Consider the following 10,461-nt stretch of genomic DNA (forward strand, 5'->3'; position numbering starts at 1 on the left):
CCCGAACTGCCAAGCCATGCCTTCCCTGGACTGGAAACAAGCTTCCTAGGACCGGTTTCTGGCATTACAGCGTCTTAAGCCAGGCCCCCACCACCCCCTTTTGTACCTACTGTGGAAAGCTTCTCCCCAGGAACAGCTTCCCAATCGTGGACAGTTTCCCTCCCAGGGACAGCTTCTGTCCCAGGGACAGCTTCTCTCCCTGGGACTGGTTCTCCTCCCTGGGACATCTTCTCCACTCTGGGCAGCTTCTCCACTGCAGACAGCTTCCCCACTATGGACAGCTTGTCTCCCAGGGGCAGCTTCTCCCTCTGGGACAGCTTCCCCACTATGGATATCGTCTCTCTCCGGAACATCTTCCCTGCTGTGGACCGCTTCTCTCCCAGGGACAACGTCCCCACTGTGGACAGCTTCACTTCAAGGGATACTTTATCTTTTGGGACAGCTTCCCCATTGTGGACAACGTCTCTACAAGGGACAGCTTCCTCACTGAGGACAGCTTCACTCCCAGGGACAGCTTCCCCTCTGTGGACAGCTTCTCTTCAGGGTACAGCTTCTCCCCCTGTGGACAGCTTCTCCCCCTGTGGACAGCTTCTCCCCCTGTGGACAGCTTCTCCCCCTGTGGACAGCTTCTCTCCCTGTGGACAGCTTCTCTCCCTCTAAACAGCTTCTCCCCCAGTGACCGCTTCTCCCCCTGGAACAGCCCCCCCTGAACAGCTCCCCCTGAACAGCTTCCCCCCCCTGTGGACAGCTTCTCCCCCAGGGACAGCTTCTCCCGCTGGAACAGCCCCCCCTGAACAGCCCCCCCGAGGACAGCTTCTCCCCCTGTGGACAGCTTCTACCCCTGTGGACAGCTTCTCCCCCTGTGGACAGCTTCTCCCCCTGTGGACAGCCTCTCCCCCTGTGGACAGCTCCTCCCCCTGTGGACAGCTCCTCCCCCTGTGGACAGCTCCTCCCCCTGTGGACAGCTCCTCTCCCTGTGGACAGCTTCTCCTCCTGGAACAGCTCCCTCCCCCCCCCCCCGGACAGCTTCCCCACTGTGCACAGCGTCTTCCCCTGGGACAGCTTCCCCACTGCGAACAGCTTCTCTCCCTGGGACAGCTTCTCCCTTGGGAAAAGCATCAGGCGATCAGATTCCTGTTCTTCTTCCAAATGAGAACCTTCTTTTGTCAGGCTGAAGCTGCGTCTTTTATCATTCATGGGCCGCCTTTAGATAAATGTTCCAATGGGAAAGTGACTGCATTGATGGTGGACTGCCGTCTCTTGCGGTCACCATCCCTGAACGGGCAGCCATCCCCTGGAGTTGCAAAATGTGATGGGACTAAATATGCTAATTAGGATGGTCATTTTGCTACAGCTCTGCGAGTGCGCAACGGGCAATGCGATCGATTAGGATGTAGGTCCCGCTGCAAATTCCAAATACCTGATTTGTGATTGGGACAGTACACCAGGGTCCTAATCATTTATCTCCCTGAACTGAGTTCTTACAAAATATTTTTACACCAATTTTTTTCCAAATTAAAGGGTTTTCAGACTTTAATAGCAGAAAGACTTTTTGTGGAAAATCTTGTTCTAATCAGGATCACTCTGAAGAAATATGCCTTGGTGGCTGGACACAAATCTGCGAGTCCAGTCTAGACACCAGACAAGAACCCAATAGAAATATCCTGCAATGGTGGTGGTGTCTGTTGGATGAGTTTTATTTAATGTGTTCTCTTTTTATAATGCTCTCTTTGAAGGGTAAAAGCCAACAGATGAATAGTAGTGTGCCAGAACTTGAAATGGCTCCTTTGCTTTTCAAGCATGAAGTCCCACAGACCTCACCAGTGAATCCCTAAATGCCTTCATAATCCACGTAAGAACATCGGTTTCCCCCTGCAGAGCATGGCCCTAATCTAAGCTGCCCTTTGTCAGAAATTAACATGAAGTAGAGATTCCCTGTCCTCCTCTTTGCCTTGTTTCAGAGGGCTTGTAACTGGAGGAGTGAAATCCTAGAGGCATAGAGTGCACTACCAGACTTCAACACTGGAGGCACTGCTTACTCATTGTTCGACTTTCCGCAAAGAGCCAGGACCCACTTTCATACTTTTATACATTTTTGTTGCCCATTATGGTAATATTGTAATTAGTCATTTGTTTCTTGGTAGACATGTAGTACGTAATTATATATTATGTCACGTGGGTCCTACGTAGCTGTGGATGTGATTACTTTTTTTTACACTCTTTTTATATTGAAATTGACGCACTAGAGGTACTTTGGACGCTTCAGATAATTTTGCTCCTTGATAACTCCACCTTTATCAGGCCGCCTTTCCCTTCTGCTTGGGTTCGACATCAAGTAAAGGGCGTCTCTCAATGATGCTCTAAAGGCTGGACCACAGGACGCTACGAAGGGATACATTTTATGAAAGTTTCTGTGTCCGTCATAGACTTTGGATCAGCATTGGTCTAACTTATGTGGTTTCACGGGATAATAGAGGATTCACTGTACTTTAACCTCTTCGACGCTGATGACGGAACCGCTCCGTCATCAGCCGCGGTGGTGCTGTGCTGATGACGGAGAGGTTCCGTCACGGCCCGCCCGACGCACCTGCACGGCGCTGATATCGCGCCTGCGCGGCGCACTCTATTAAGCGGGCGGGGCCATGACGGAACCGCTCCGTCATCAGCACAGCTCACCCGAGGCTGGTGACGGAGCGGTTCCGTCACCAGCGTGCGAGTGCCGCGCGCCCGCCCCCTTAGTGCTGCGGCAGAATAGCCGCCGCAAAATAGCCGCCGCAGCGAAGGTGTTAAATGACTATTTCCAGCATTTCACTCCTGTGTGTAGGAGGAATTATTAAAAGAACCTAAAACCTTCACAATGTGCACATATTACTCAAAGTTCAGATTTAAACCCTTATACTACATACATTTCTGTGGAAATCTGCTTTACATTTTCTGTTTTGCAGAACATAAATTCTACTTCATCATTCGTCTTCAAATGCTACACCGTCTGGTGTCAAAGGAATTTTGAAAATATGAGTTCATAGGCTTTAGACGGGCAGTGTCGCGACCCACACGCATCGACCCTTGCCCAAGACTCCGCTTCTAACGTTTTGCCAAATGTGAAATTAAAAATAGCACTTCCTCTGAAAATGCCTCATATTCAGAAATAAAGAAATGTGATTATATTCTATGTTTGGTGAAACCTGCTTTGCTGGATGTATCCAGTCCTGGAGCAACTTTGCAGCGGCTATGGAGCATTAGTACTCAGATGCTTGTAAGAGGTTTGTAGTTAACATTCACTTTGAAATTGTTTTCTGTCTACTACGTTTTATTAACCTAAATGTGTAGACATTCCAGTATTTGCAACTCAACAAAACTAAAGGTTAAAGTGACTTTATAGTTAGGTGACAGTCACACACAAGTTAAAGGGTAAAAACAGAAAAAGCTCTGTTGCTATAGTGAGTTCTGCAGTTTAGATCCCACATTCTTAAATGACTTCATGCAGACAAAAGTTTTCTATTTCTCACCTTTAATTTTTTATGTAATCTTCCACTGTAACCTGAGGGATTGGGCTCCAGCATAAATTATAAGATTGGTGCATTTATTTGGATATAAAATGCTTTGCAGAAACCTAATGTTCTATAGGTTTCCATTGGGAAGAAAGGGCCAGTTTTTTCCCCCCGTTGGTTTCACAGATGAGGCTGCAGTGCTGGGGCCACCATATGATGCCAACCTTGATATTGTTCTTAAGTCCTCTGTACCTCATACCAGTGTGCTTTGTGTCTTACTTTAAGTGAGAACAGGAAATCCTATAGACCTATCCCTTAATCATTGCTTGTATACCATGAGAATGCACATCCACATTTTTGCCCCTTCACCGCTGCGCACATTCCCCCGCTGTGCGTGCGAATTCCACACATGCTTGATTTGGATGGCCCCCACCTGTCCTCCACACACTCACACCGGTGCATGGAACGGGTTAATGCTTACTGATAGGCTTTATTAATCAATTCCAATTTTGTTTTGTGCCTCCTTGGTGTCCATCAAAGTCCTAGCATTATTGACACTTTCGCATATTTTAAACAAGCTTCCATTTTGTTATTCTGTTGTACACAACATAAGCTAGTAATCGTAGCCGCGTTCTGAAGTTGGCGCATTGAGGCGAGGATATCCGAAGTAGTAGAGTTGGCTTTTTGCCAGTGACACCTGCATCTACAGCTCAGCGTCTTTTCTCACTCTTCCCCCAAGAAAAGCCTGTCACCTGCTTGTTAATACCTACCTGTAAGTATCTGTTGATCACAAGGTCTCAGTTCTATTTACTGTCTATGAGAAAAAGTGCCTGAATGTGCACTAAAATGTGTGCATCGTATCCTTGTAATTCCCATCTGATCAGAGGTGAAGCTCTGCTCCGTTGATTTGATGACTGCCGCGCTTATTTTAAATACTTGCTTGCTGTTTTTGCATTAAGCACATGATGGGCCTACAAGTGCTAGCCCAAGTGTCTTTTACACAACCTGGTGCATTGCGTGCTAGACGAAGTGTTTGCTAGGAGAACAGGAACAAGAGCTGGGCCAGAATCCACAAGACGACCCTGGGCTCCAATAATAATAATAAAAGAATTTATAAAGCGCCTGGTTATGCCAACCGGTGTGTCCCCACGCTGAGGTAAGAGGAGAAAGCAGAGCCTTGAAACATAGGTTTAAATCAGTACAACGTTATTAGCATGAAAACAGATGAGTTTTAAGATCCTTCCTAAACTTCATCTCGGGTGGTTCCACACGGAGGCTTAGAGGGAGTTTATTCCAGCTCTGTGCAGCTGGAAGGACCTGCCTTCCATCCTGGCCTTCTTAACCTTAGGGACCAGCAAAAAGCCAGTCCCAGTTGATCTAAGGAGCCGTGTGGGCACATAGGACCAGTGCCCTGGATGATGTGATGGCATATGCAGAGTGCCTTAAACATCACTCTCTTTCTTACTGGAAACCAGTGCAGGGTGTTCAAGGCTCTTCAAGGCTCCAGAGGTAGGGGGACTTTTGTCTGGGGTCTGCGGTGAAGCACCGCCCAGGGCTGGCCTTGGTGATTTGGCCGGACAATGGAAGTATGCCGAACCAAATTTAGGTGAAGTCTGCTTTTACCATACTGTGTCTCCTTGCTTTGCATTTATTCTAATATTATGTGTAAAATGTGTGTGTTAAAGGTGGTGTCTGGGTACCAGATGACATGGAATCTAGGTGCTTTAGAGATGCAGTAGCAGTTGCTATCAGACCTAATGCATTGCAGAGTGGAGGAAATTTAAAAAACCCATACTTACCTGGACCGTCTCTCCTCAGTCCTCTTCCTTCTTCCTGTCTTTAACATCCGTAGGAAGCTCCCAGGCTGTTCTAAGCCAATCACAACGCTGCAATTGATCTGAGCGCTGTGGTTTGACACTCAGATGGGGACTGACACTCAGATGGGAACGTTGAGACTGCCTGTTCCTCACCAGGCTGTGTAAAGCAACCTGGTGGGGAATACGCTAAGTGTGCATGACTGTTTGTCTGGTCCAAGAGCGTACTTAAGGAGTCCAAAGCCCCATTCTCGGGTCAGTCCCGCCCCGAGAGCCACTGACTTCAATAGGAAAAATACAGTGATAATAATGATACATTATTTTCTTTTTTCTTTTGAGCAGTGGGGCGACGCTCCTCTGCCTTAGCAGAGGAGCCGCCACTGTAGAGAAGTAGGAATGAGAGGAGTCTAAAGATCAAAGATTGTGTGCGAGCAAATCCACGTCTTAGAGAGAGTTGCTCTAGAAATAGTGCAATGATGGGGGAGAGGCAGAAGTGCCCTGGCCCAAACCTGTGACACCCTAAAGGATGAATGTGTGTGATAAAGAAGCCACCGATGCAGCCACTGACATATGTGCTCTCTCTTCCGGGCACACAATCGAAAGTAGACCGAGCCTAAGGGGATCTGTGGTTGATTGTGTTTGATACTTTTATGTCCCACATCCACAAGATCAGATTAAATGTAATTGAGGAATCCCTTACCTGCGCCCCATTTCCTTTCACCCTGGTCTACCACAGGATGAGCAGCGGGCAGAAGGCTTGGAGACGACAAAACTGAGTTGGAAGCCAGTATGTCTAAAGATCGCGAGCCCCCCCAAAGGGGACTTCTACCCACACTACGGATCGCAGGTACAGTAAAGCCACATGCAAATATCTGAAACGGTCAAAGAAGGGCAGCAGACCCACCAGCTAGGATACACTTCCATTCGTTCTATCCATGCAGACGTGGAAGTCCCCGCTGATTCTCGACGCCCTTCTTCCACTGAGAGACTACCCCACTCCCAGGGGCAGAGGGATCCTTCACTTCCCTTTGACCTTTCCTGATTTCATGAGTATTAAGAAACAGTTCCTCAACATTACAGAAACCCCTACCCAGTCCTGTGTGGAGTTGCACTGTGTGTGTGAGGTGGATAAAAACTAGGATGCTCTTGATCAATGTTTGCGATTACTGGCACCCAGTGAAGGGAGTCATTGACTGGATTAAAAGTTGGTATTGCCGAGACAGGATCCCCAGGAAAAGCGGAGCCTTGAATACAGCAAAGGATGCTTTGTTAAATGCGATGGTTGGTGTGTGACCAGTGACAATGTATTGACTAGGATTTCAAATTGCAAACAAATTAGGGTTGAATCACCAAGAGATTACTCGGATGGAAACTGATCAGGGAAACTGGAGGTGCAGCGTTTGTGCAAGGATTGCTACTGAATGTGAGAAGCCATTTGAGGACAATATGCACTATTCAACTAAGAAACTAGTGGAATTATTGTATCTACGTCTCAGGCAATCCCCGTCACTGCCTCAATTCAGGAAGGACCTCGAGACCTGGCACTTCGATTGAATTCCAGGTGAAGTACTGCAAAAATAACATTAAAGGCTTTACCTACCAACAGCCCAACTCCCATTACCAAATAACCAGTCAGTTGGCAGTGAAGAAGGGTCAATCATTTCTTAAGCAAAATGCTCTATAGAGGAGCCTCTCTGTCCTCACCCATACGGTGCGCAGAGAAGACTGCTGGCTTACAATCAAGACTACACATATATACTTCCAGGTTAACACATGAAGTCACCGTACATGGAAAAACACCAGTTGGCCCTCGAGCTCCAGGAAAGGACCATATATGGCACAGCTTGGATAGGAACAAAGGCATAGCTTTCTATTACTGGGGAGGGCAGGAAGGGTGACTCCCTTTTGTCTCGGTACCCGGGACTGTAGGCACGGCACCTCCAGGAATGTGCTTATCGCACCCAAAGCCAGATGCAAACTTGAGTCTCCAGAGAGCAGGAGAACAGTTTACTTTCAACTGCTCTCAATAACTCAAATGAACTGGGACCTGACAGCTGCTGGAGAGTAACACGTGATCACAGCAAGATGGCGTCTGTCTAGTTCCCAGCCTACTCCATTAATGGGACAAACTGAAGAAGGATAACCCTTTCCTACTAACTAAATCATATGTGGGTTATGTTATATACATATGAAGCACACAGGATGTAGATACATCATGCTAACACAATATACATGTCTAACACTCCGGTATATATGAGAAAACCTAATTTTTATTCCTCACAGGACCCACCCCCATGGCATTGAGACCCTAACGGGAGATTAGCCACACTCTTTAAGAACTCCAATTGATTGATGGTTGCCAACCACTGTGGGGCTTTGCAGGTAAGAAAGAGAATGTTGAATCCAAATGAATGTCTTTAAACTACACAATCTGCAGCAGAATGTGAAGGGGTGAGGATGGAGAGCCCCCACAAGGGATGACCAAAAGGGTGAATCTGGAGGAAGCCCCGGGTGTAGAAAGGGAAGGTCACATTTTGCATGTGGTCAATTGGGGCATTGGAAAAGAGAATGCCCTAACAGAGTTTGGATGTAGACAGTCTTTCTGTCCTGCCCAAATGTAACCAAATTACGCAGAATTCTTGTCCAGAATCTTATGGTAAACTGAGAGGTTTTGACTGTTCCCTATATTTCCTGATTCCCGTATGTCAGAAAGGTTCCTATGTTACTCTTATGCAGCGCCTAATTATTAAAAAGAACACAGTAAGTGCCAGGGATCAAGATGCTCACAGGAAGCGAATGCACCCTGACTGACCCACTGCCCATGCCAGTGCAGCTGCTATCTACTAACCATCACTCTACAACAAGTGTGCCTAGTTGGTCGATTCTATGGCACCCAAATCTGTAAACTACTACTTAAATGTAATGTGTATTGATATTCTAAACACTTTGCTGCTTTTCTTTGCCCAAAAATAGAAAGACAGCGCCACCGTGTGGTGTATTGTCAGACATAAGCACCAATACAGAGAAATAAGTGCTGGCAATGAATGGTCTTCAGACTTAAATGACTTTCTTCCCCAGGCTTTTTCCACAGGTGCCAACAACATGGATATGTTTCTTAAATGGGGACCTACAGAAATCCAGGTCAACCAGCAAAAGGAACTGATTCAGTTCCCTCACTACCCCCTGGAACAGGAGGCTGAGACAGGAGTTTGTCCCACTGTTGCACGCCTCATGAAGCAGAGGTTTTGTTTACCGATTGTTAGCAAGTGTAGTATCCCGACTCTTACTATAAAGTAGGTGCTAAAGACCAATGTTTGTCGATATCTTCCAGATCTCCGTGAGTTGAATAATGTGGTTTTCCCTTGCTTCCCTGTGATCCCCTCTCCTGCCGCTGTCCTTTCTTGTATACCTGCAATCGCCCAGTAGTTTAGTGTTGTAGACCTTTGTTCGACCATCTTCTCCATCCCCATACACGAAGAGAGCAGGGGGACTCCTCCGATAAAGGGGCTGAGCGTCGCCCCACTGCTCTGTGAGCAATGTAAAAAGGAAAACTAGAACAATAATTACTAACATTTTTGGCTGTAATAAAGAATAAAATCCAAAAAGTAAGAAAGCAGGTTTATTGGCAGCACGGCTTCACATCTGCTCAGGTTGATCCTCAGCGACAACTGAAGACAACAAGGTGGAATGTCGATTACAACGATCTATGTGGAATGTAGAATTACACACAAAAGGATACAAAGCGCTTGCTAATATAACATACAGTTTGAACCTAATATAACACAACATATACATGGACATATTTGGTTGCAATAAATAAAAATGAAATAAGTGGATGACTGGTTATTTTCAACTGTTACATTTATCTCACACCTGGATGGACTCTCCCTACCTACTACCTGTTACAGTCGGGTAGCTGGCGCTCCATGGCAGACTTGCATCTGTACAGTGTACGCGCCTCGTGAACAGCAGAAGGGCAGCCCCACCTCGCGTGGAGCTGTACATACAGTACAGACAGCTCCCCTCTACCAGTCATCCGCTTCTCTTGCATTTTGTCTCTATCACACACCAGCAGGTCAGGAGCGGTGCAGTTTAACTTTTCTGTAATTGTTTTACATTATTTTTGATAATTTTTGGTATTTCAATTAACTGCTACTTTTTCATTTTTATTTATTTTTATTTTCAGTCATTTGATTGATTTCCTCTGCTTACTTATGTTCTGCTCTGAAGTTTTCATTGTATGGTGTTATGTCACAAATACTAAATACATTTAAAACTGTTCAGTGCGGTTTATAAAATCTAGGCCCTTCGGACTCCACATATGAAAACCCTGTCCCAGACCCCAGCTTCTGCTGGCCAGCCCCTCTCCCAGCATTGCCACCTTCACCTCGCCCAGAGAGGCTGGAAGCCGCAGTGTGGGACTGAGTTCAGGGGTCTTCCTTCAGTGTTTTCCTTGCATCATGTCTGCAGTTTGGCTCATGGACTGCATTCATTTGCTCTTTATTCGCAGCTCTGCTGGTAATTGTGGATGTGGAGCACAAGAGGCATGATTATTCAATAGTGCCGAGGGCCACCCGGCCTCTACTTTGCGGTGTACCAGCATGCACCCTGAGGGCTGCGCTCGGCCCAAAGGTGTAAATAAAGGGGACGGTAGTCTCTCGTGGCCACTGCTTTATTGAAAATGGCGAGTGAGTGTGATTTCTTATATTGTGATATTGTGTGAGCCCAGAAGGCTTTACATAGCCCCCACCAGGCCGCAGACACAGCAGGGGCGTCCTGCCTCGGTCCTTCAGCGATAACCTGCCCATCCTTGTTACTTCTCCATTGGGCAGGTGTGCTCGGGCACAGGCCTGCCAGTCGCGGCCGGCATGACTCACGGGTGGGGGTGTTAATTTAGAATAAATAATTAAAAAATGTAACTTACCTTCGCCGGCTCGTTCCTGCGTCGTCTCTGCTCCTCTCCTCCTGAACAGGAAGCAGGCAGCCTCGCTCCCCTCACCTAAGCCAATCACAACGCTGCAATGTCAGCATTGTGATTGGTTGGGACGCCAACCAGCCAGGCGTCTATGGGGAGACGATTTTCTCCATGCAGCCTTCATGGAGAAAAGGCAGAGTGCGCATGACTGGTTTGGTCGGCTAACAGTCAGCATGTTCAG

This window comes from Lissotriton helveticus, chromosome 11, assembly GCF_964261635.1.
Source record: "Lissotriton helveticus chromosome 11, aLisHel1.1, whole genome shotgun sequence".
Lineage (NCBI taxonomy): Eukaryota > Metazoa > Chordata > Amphibia > Caudata > Salamandridae > Lissotriton > Lissotriton helveticus.